The sequence below is a fragment of the Sapajus apella genome, unplaced genomic scaffold (assembly GCF_009761245.1).
Source record: "Sapajus apella isolate SASKATOON/1434 unplaced genomic scaffold, GSC_monkey_1.0 scaffold11, whole genome shotgun sequence".
NCBI classification, from domain to species: Eukaryota; Metazoa; Chordata; class Mammalia; order Primates; family Cebidae; genus Sapajus; species Sapajus apella.
In genome coordinates, this window is record NW_022436951.1 from 23,901,538 (window position 1) to 23,910,750 (window position 9,213).

Consider the following 9,213-nt stretch of genomic DNA (forward strand, 5'->3'; position numbering starts at 1 on the left):
AATATTTCAATAGCAGTAATTAACTGAAGTGTTGATAAGTTATATAGATAGGCATGTGTATATATTTAAGTATGTGTGCACATGTATTATGTTGGTACAACAAAAGTAATTGCGTTTTTTGCCATTGGTAGTAATGGGAAAAATCACTATTACTTTTACACAAACCTAATATGTCGAAAGTGTAAAGTCAACAACCTAGTAGGAAAATAAACAAAGATTCTTGATATGGTTTGGCTGTGTCCACACACAGAATCTCATCTTAAATTGTAATCCCCCAAATCCCCACATTTAGAAACCCTGTGGAGGTAAAGGAATGATGCGGGCAGTTTCTCCCATGCAGTTCTCATGATAGTAAGCGAGCTCTCAGGAGATCTGATGATTTTATAAGGTAGTCCCTCTTGCATTCATTCTCCTTCCTGTCACCATGTGAAGAAGGTGCCTTGCTTCCCCTCAGCCTCCTGCCATGATTCTAAGTTTCCTGAGGCCTCCCCAGCCAAGCTGAACTGTGAGTGAATTTAACGTCTTTCCTTTATAAATTACCCAGTTTTGGGCAGTTCTTTATAGCAGTATGAAAACAGACTAACACAACTCTGAATAAGTAATTCACAGAGAAATAAATACTAATAACAGAAATATTCATAAAATATGTTTAACTTCACTAGCAATAAGTTGCAAATAGAAAAGAACATAAGCCATTATTTTTGCTATTTAATTGTTAAAACTGAAAATGTCTGAAATAGTGTAGTGTTGGTGAGGTCATGGGAAACCAGACATGTTCTAGCATTCTGTAGAGGATAAGAAGACAGGCTCGGAAATCATTGCGGAGAGGATTCAAATCATTTTCCAGATGGGTCACTCTGGGTAATCTGCCTATCAGATCGTAGTTCTCAGTACTTCCTCTTTCTGAAATTCACTCACTCAGTTATCACCATGATTCTCTACCTCACTTGATGTAGTTGGCTAAAAGTACTAGCATATTAGAACTGTCAGCCTGATCATATGTTTAAAACAGCAACACCAAATTTTATATTATTACCCACCATTCCTTACTCTATCTAAGTTTATCTCTTAATCCTTACCAAGACCTAGAAAATGTCTTTAACTACTTATCTCCTCGGGTAGATTATAAACTCCATGACATTAGGGCTTATCCATGTGTTTCTTCACCAAACAAAGTCATAAACATAGCAGAGCAGACATCCCATAGCTATATATATGTATTTTTTTTTTTTACAGAATATCTGATCTGTTATTATTCTCAAATATTCAGTGAGAGACTTTAAGTTGGAATGAGATTATCACATATCCAAAACTATTTTTGAATAAGTGAATACATGAGTAATAAACAGAGGCCTAATTTTATTTTTTCTGGCTCATAAAATCAGGATAATAACAACTACTTCCTGTGGTCATTTTGAAGGTGTTTATGATTCAATGTCTAGCACAGTTCTTAGTACATAGTTATCACTAAACACGTAATTGAAAACTTTATTTCTTATTGCTCTTCTACAATTTCAGTGATTTTCCTATTTGAAGGATCTAATTAGTGAAAATAATTTATATTAATGCTTCCTTAGGACTGCTTTCTTCTTTTCTTTCTAAATGTATTTTGTTTAGGTCTTCTGATTGCATATATCATTGTTTTCAATACTTATTTTTTATACTGCTGTAGGTTAGTAAGGGTTTTAAATTGCAGTGGGTCTTCATTAGGAAATTATATTGGAAAATACTTTCGGTAGTATATTTTATGAAAACTAAGCTCTGATTTTTATCTTGCCCAAATTCCTAACTAAGGGGTCTGGGAAGTCATGTCCTATAAACCATAAATTCTCATCAGATGGATTTTATTTAACCCTATATATTGTGACTTACTTTCCAACCTGACTGACATAACATTGTGAGACAAGGAAGAAAATAAAAATATTTTACCCCTAAACATGTTTCTTTGCCATATCGTGAAATGGTCCTACAAAGCTGTCCCCCATCCCACCACCCCCCACATCTGTGGGGAAAAATTTGCATCTGTGAAGAACCTCTGTTTACACGGCTAGATCTTTTTCTTCCAGGCTTTCCCAATCCCGAATAGAAAACATTCGTTATCTATTGTCCCTAAGGGCAGCCACTATAAGATGTCAAAAAAACGTTGGTCTCCACAATCTTTTATCTTAATCTGAACATTTCCTTTCTGTCCATCCTAGGTCTTCAGATGAATTCAACCAGTTGTTAACTGGAAAATATTTAAATTTACTTATAGCCTGGAAGCACCCCCCTTCCCCGACCCTGCTTTGAGTCGTCTCACCTTTCTGAACCAAGCCACTGTATTTCCTAGATGTATTTGATGATGTCTCATGCCTCCCTAAAATGCATAAAGCCAAGCTGCATCCCAATCACCTTGGGCAGATGTTCTCAGGACCTCCTGAAGGCCTGTGTCACAGGCCATGGTCACTCATATTTGACTCAGAATAAATCTCTTCAAATACTGTACAGAGTTTGACTTTTCTTGTTGACATTGAAAATGCTATTGAATAGTGCGCTTTAAGCACTGCTGCTATGACGATTAACAATTGCAGTAACTGAAGGATACAGACTGTCTGCATCAATAGTGCAAACTTTCTTCAATAGAATTATTTTCTGCCAAAGATTATGTTCATGTATTCCAAAGTACATAGGACAGCAGGTTTACAAAATAAAATTGGAGAAAGGTTGCTATATCTGATCTTGATTCATTATTAGATATTCTCAGTGTTCCTGGAAATATTTTGTTGTTCTTTCAAATTTACTGTCATGGAGAAAAATGATCATAATACAAATATTTTTTGTTTTCTTCAAGATGTTGGGAAGAGTCTGAGGAGAGCTGCACACTTCTACTCATGCAATTGATTTCAACACAGCTCAGACAGTGGTTAAAGAAATTTAGGATTTATTGTCTCATAGCTAGAGGATATTTGACTTTACATTATTCTGTGTTCCAGTAAATGAACTCTGAGAATTAGGCCACCCTAGAGAGGCTTTATAACCTCAGGCTGACTCTGACTTTGGAAAGCCATTTACTTTCAGTGTCCTCATGTATAAAATGTGGACTGCTTGGATAATCATCACTTTTTATCTAAATCTATGATCCATTTCTTTATAAGTTGCTTTTATGACTCCCTGAGTGGGACACTCACTTCTGCATAACCATCTGTGAATTATTGCTGAAACTCTGGGAATTTCTTTGAGTGACTGATTAAGATATACATTCAAAGGAAGAATGTTTTATAAAAGCAGTTTTGGTAATCTTAAAATTTTGTGTCAGTATAGAGAAATACATATTGCACCTCTAAGGAACAGTTAAAAATATACTTCTTTAATGTTTTCACACAGGTCATATCAGATTAGTCAGAATTATTCTTTCCTGTGAATTCCTATAATATTTAAACACATGCCTCAGTCATATGGAATGTGAAAGACAGGGCTTATTTTTTCCACTTAATCCCGATTACGTCTGATCAACCTTTGTTTATAAACATATTTTGTAAGAATCTGAAATACTCAAAGTCAAAAATTGAAAAGGTGTTCTTTTGAAACAAATATGGATCAAATATATAAATATTATGAAAATCTTAAGGTAACAGTATCTCCTAAAGCCTGGAATTAAATGTCTGTCTTTCCTTATTCAAAAGCTAAAACTGATTTTCAAAATAGTTTCTGGTGACTCTGATAGGAAACATTTGCCTGAACGTGTTGATTGTTTTATTAACCCTTGTTAAAATGTCATGGCAAAGAGAATGTTAAGAAATTATTATGAGTGAAATTATTTCAGTTGCAATGGTTTGCAAATTAATTTTACCAAGAAATGTTGGCGCCACAGAGCATATTTTTCTCATTACCATGGGGTGGAGTGAACAGCCCCAAACTTTAGCTCGTGAGCAAGGACCACAGGACAAGAAGTTTTTAACAAATAATATAGATCTGATGGGCAGAGCTTAAATAAATAAGAAGAAAAAGGATGTCTTGAATTTTGGAGGAGGAAATTTTTCCACACTGAGCAAGCAAATTAATTGAGATACAGGTAAAGAAGCTCTCCCCTGGTCGGTGCCATATTCAGAGAAGTACAGGGTTCCCTAGAATGACACCTTTGGGCAAGAAATGCTGAGAGAGTTCTGTTCTCAAGTCCCATGCATTTTTTCCTCTCTCTCTCCTATATTTTCTTTCCATTTTCCAATTAGAAAGCTCTTAAAGATGTATTTTCTAGCAAAGAATGTAGGTTTTTAAAATTCTGATTACTGTGAAGACTAGAGTTTGAGAATCGCTGGAGAGTCTTGTAGAGGTATTAGACTCTTTGATGTCTTGTGAGATCATTAAGTTTTTGTTCACATCTCAAATACTACTCTGTTTTTCCTTTCATTAGAATTATCCATACTTTCATCAAAACTTCTTTTGACTAAAGCTACATACATGAAAAGAGAGAAGATTTTTTGGGGAAAAATTTAGTCACCTCAAAATATTGGTGTGTGTGATGCAATGAATAGGTAATTGCTTAATAACACATGTTGTTAATGAGGTTTTATCTTTTACTTATAGCTCAAATCAATGTATTTTGGTTGTTTAAAAATTCAGGGCTTTTATCTCTTTGATTATATTATGTCAATATTCTAATTCTATCTTAACATCACTTTCACATAACATATCTGTTGTCTATTTAGACACTATTGCCATCTTGTATATGTCTATTTGGTAAGAAAAAAGATCAGATGCTGTGTAAACAGCTTTCCCAAGGTGAGATGGGATTAAATAATACCATTTTACCCTGAAGTCTAAAAGTCATGTTTGAATCTTTCTCCATAGTCTATATATTTAATAACTGATAAGAAGCAAATACTACAATATGTCACTCTTATTCATGTGTCTCACATATTCATGTGTTTTTCTTGAAATATAGTGTAGATAATTTAAAAGAACAAATAATCTTAAAATAATTTAAGTTCATCTTTATTGGGTGTGATAAGTTTTGCAATGCTTAAGTACCAGTTTCTGTCTTACTAGTTGAGTTATTTTGTATGCTAACATTAAAAAGTACACACTGTTAATGAGTATTAAGTTTAAACAGCTAGGATAACAAAAGCGAATTTTTTACTGAATTACTATTACATACTCTTCAATAGTTAACCAACTAATTAATCTCATATGTTAGGAGACCTACCATGTCCCAGCCTCTGGTCTAGAATAGAAATGAGGTGTCATGTGTTTCTTGCTCTTTCTAATTCATGCTCTCATCCTTCAGGTAGACTCTGTCATTTCTTTAAGGACATTTTTTCCAATTTCCCAAACTGTTACTCAAGGACACGGACAGTACTCTGCACCTCTCTTCCACATTTTAGATGGCTTTTGAAAGTATGCATTCATGAATGAAAGCACCATGATGAAGGCGCTATGGTTTGGATGATTGTTTCCTCCAAACCTCAAACTGAAATTTGGTCCCGGTGTTGGTGGTGGGGTCTGATGGAAGGTTTTTGGGTCATGAGGGTAGGTTCCTCATAAATAGATTAGTGCCCTCCCTCAAGGTGAGTGAATTCACACTCTGTAAATGACCTCCAGAGTTCGTTGTTTAAAAGAGCCTGGCATCTCCCCATCTCTCTTTTGCTTCTTCTCTGGCTGTGTGGTCTCTGCATACTTAGGCTCCACTTCACTTTCTGCAAGGAGTGGAAGTAACCTGAGGCCCTCACCAAATGCAGATGCCTAATTTTAAACTTTTCTACTCAACAAAATTGGGAGCCCAATAAACCTTTTTTCTTTATAGATAATCCTGACTCAGGTATTCTTTTATAGCAACACAGAATGAACTAAGACAATGGGCATTTTGCCTGCCTACTTCAATACTAGATTCAGGAACAGTTCCTGTCCAACAGTAGATGCTCAGTAATTATCTGCTAAATGATATCAAATCAGGCAATATTTAAATCTTCTTTTAGATGATTAGAATGACAGAAAAGTGATCACCTTTTTGTTGTCTAGTGCTATGATTAATATGTGGTATGGGACTTGGTAGGTGCCCAAAAGATATTTCTTGTCGTGAGCATATTACGATATTACAAGGAAAGAAATCATAGCATTATAAGTATGCAGTTAAAATAGAAATCATGGGATTCCTAAAATCAAGATACTTTTAAATATAGGATATAATTAAAAATATGATTAATTTAAAAAAAGCTGAGATATGAATCATATCCAAGATAAGATATAAAATGAAAGAGAACTGAACTGTGTGAGCTTCACAGTGTTGTAGTATGTTTCTTTAAGTTAGGATGAGGCCCTCAATAGCTCCGACCCTTAGGATCATTTAGTACTTTATTTTTTCTTATCTCTGCTGCTTCACATAAGATGTAATATTTAAGTAAAAATCACTGCTCAATGAATCCTTTTAAAAACTAAACTGTTTAAAAGAACTGAATTACTTCACTTTGTTTCAAACACATTTCACTATAAATATGTTATATATTAAAATCAATAACATAAAATTAAAACAGACTAATATCACAGAAACACTATTTTATATATGCTTGATTAAAAGCCACTTCTAAATAAATGTTACTCCACGATAAAATGTGATATTTTTCTAATTACTTAAATCCAAAAATCTTTAAAAAATATTATCTAAATTTGACCATATAGGAAGATCTTGATTGGAATTAACTTTCCAGCTTTGTTGGGGTTTGGTCAGTACACTAGGCTGTGGGTTTACCTGTCTCATGGTTGTCATATTTATGACTATCTAGGTATAGTACACACTAATGCCAAAATAAATCTGGCTATATTTTTGCATAATATTTTAGTTGAAAGTGAGAGAAGGAGAGGAAAGCAGATAGTTGGTATAATATTTCCTGCGAGGCATAAAATATATATATCCTTATACTCAGTGGCATAGGCATTTTCTGTGTTTTTAAAAATGTTTTCTTATAATTTATTTCTATAAGTATCCCATATACATCACTGTAGTGGCCAATTACTGAGATAGTAAATGGTGAAGGATGAGCATGTTTAGGGAGAGAAAATCAGTTTAGTTTTGAAAATGTTTAACATGTCTATGAAATATTCGAAGGGAAATTTCTAATAGAAATTGAGATATACCATTCTGGACATACAGTTGGCATTCCAAGTTGGAGATATAAATATCAGATCACTTGAGACCATGAAACAATAGACACGATAGAAAAAAAAAAAAAGGTATGGTGTTAAAAGAGGGGAAATAGTTATATGTGTTGAATGCTACTGAAAGTAGCATATCAGTGTATTTTAATATGAGAATTTGCAAATAATTCTTCAGTCTGGTATGTTACTAAAAACATCACAATGAAATCTCAGGAAATGTTTAGATACATTTTGCCTCTATTTGTATAATTTTATTACTTAAGTCTGTTGCATTCCCATCTATCATCATTAGCTAGCACAATGCCTGGCTAGTAGTAGGCACTTAGTAAATATTTCTTGAATGAATAGTGAAAGAATAAATGCTTACATCAAAACAGTGGCACTTCACCACATGACTGCCTTCTAAAATCAATTATTCATTGTGTTAAGTAAATGTTTCTTTTTGCACCTTTCCAGATCATCTACTATTCAGATAATTCATAATTAATATTTAAGACTAAGTAAAGAGCTAATGGACATTTAGCACATATTCTATAGCCCAAACTACAATGTCAGCATCTTGGAGGTGCCAGTGTTTTCTCTATCTTCATACTTGCCATTTTCATTAATCTCACAAGATTCTACGTAAGTGTTTAATTAGATTGATCCTAGAACTTCACACCTCTGTCAAAAACTTTCCATTTTCCATGTAACCTCCATGATACCAGACAATATCACTTTCTGACTTTCAAGTTTATTCCAATTCCAGCCCCCAACACTTTTACGCCTTTCCTTAGACTAATCTCCTGCATAAGTTAATGCTGATTATATTGTTCCCCAAATCAAAAGAGATGTCAATTCCAAGTACTAGATCTCATCAGCTTCTGACAAAAAATGCAGTCTCACTTCCTCTTTGTGTCAAAATGATTGTGAGGACATATCACTCCAGTTTCTATAAATTAGCAGTCTCCTTTATCAAATTATTCCCCAGAAATTCTTAAGCATTTCGTAGGAGGCTGTTTCACAAATATGTTGAGACAATTATATCAGTTTATTCTGCTCCAGGTTTCTTATATATACCTTGCCAAACTATCCTTGGTGCTGCTACCATTTCCAAGACCTCTGTTTTGCTGGACACAGCTTTTCTCAGCTTTCAACTTCTAGTGCGACCTCCTGTCCCACAAAGGTGCATGACATAGAGGAAAATATATGGTTTTCTCTAGCATCAGTTATCTCCAAGCATCTGTTCTTCCTTTCAAAAACTGTCCATAATATAACTGAAATCAATTAGCATCTTTAAGAATTTTTCACCAAAATATGATCGATGGTTTACATATTGCTTCTCTAGTTAACTCTGCACTAAGAAGTTTTTATGAGGCTAACCCTGTGCTTTGGATTTGTCTGCAGGATTATATTCATGGACAACTTCTTCATCTTTTCTTATTCATTTTTTTGTTTGTTTGTTTTGAGACAAGATCTCACTATGTTGTCAAGGCTGCAGTGCAGTGGCAGTGGCTATTCACAGTTGTGATCATAGCACAATAGCTCATTGCAGCCTTGAACTCTTGGCCTCGAGCAATCCTTTAACCTTGATTTGGTTTGGCTGTGTTCCCACCCAAATCTCATCTTGAACTGTAGCTCCTATAATTTCCATGTGTTGTGGGAGATACCCAGTGGGAGGTATCCAGTGGGAGGTAATTGAATAATGGGAGTTGATCTTTCCTGTGCAGTTCTCCTTACAGTGAATAAGTCTCATGAATTCTGATTGCTTTATAATGGGGCATTCCCATGCACACACTGTCTGGCCTACTGCCATGTAAGATGTGACTTTGCCCCTCCTTCGCCTTCCACCATGATTGGGTGGCCTCCCAGTCATGTGGAGCTGTGAGTCCATTAAACTTCTTTTTCTGTATAAATTACCCAGTCTTCAGTAGGTCTTTATTAGCACAAGAGGACAGAATAATACATAGTGACTAAGCTTTCTCATCTTGGCCAAAATTTATTTAAGCCTCTTCATACTTCAGAAAAAGTCCAGTTTAAATATCCTGGGACTCAGAAAAGGGGATATTTACAAGGGAGAAGATTTTAATAATAAAAGAGAAATAA

At 34.6% G+C, this 9,213-nt stretch overlaps 1 non-coding gene across 1 annotated transcript; it reads right to left on the bottom strand.

The window, feature by feature from the left end:
• Positions 1-1,233: 1,233 nt before the first annotated feature.
• On the bottom strand, positions 1,234-1,310 carry LOC116552493. The gene has a single exon (XR_004269420.1). It is a non-coding gene; the product is annotated as a small nucleolar RNA SNORD81 (small nucleolar RNA).
• Positions 1,311-9,213: the final 7,903 nt, after the last annotated feature.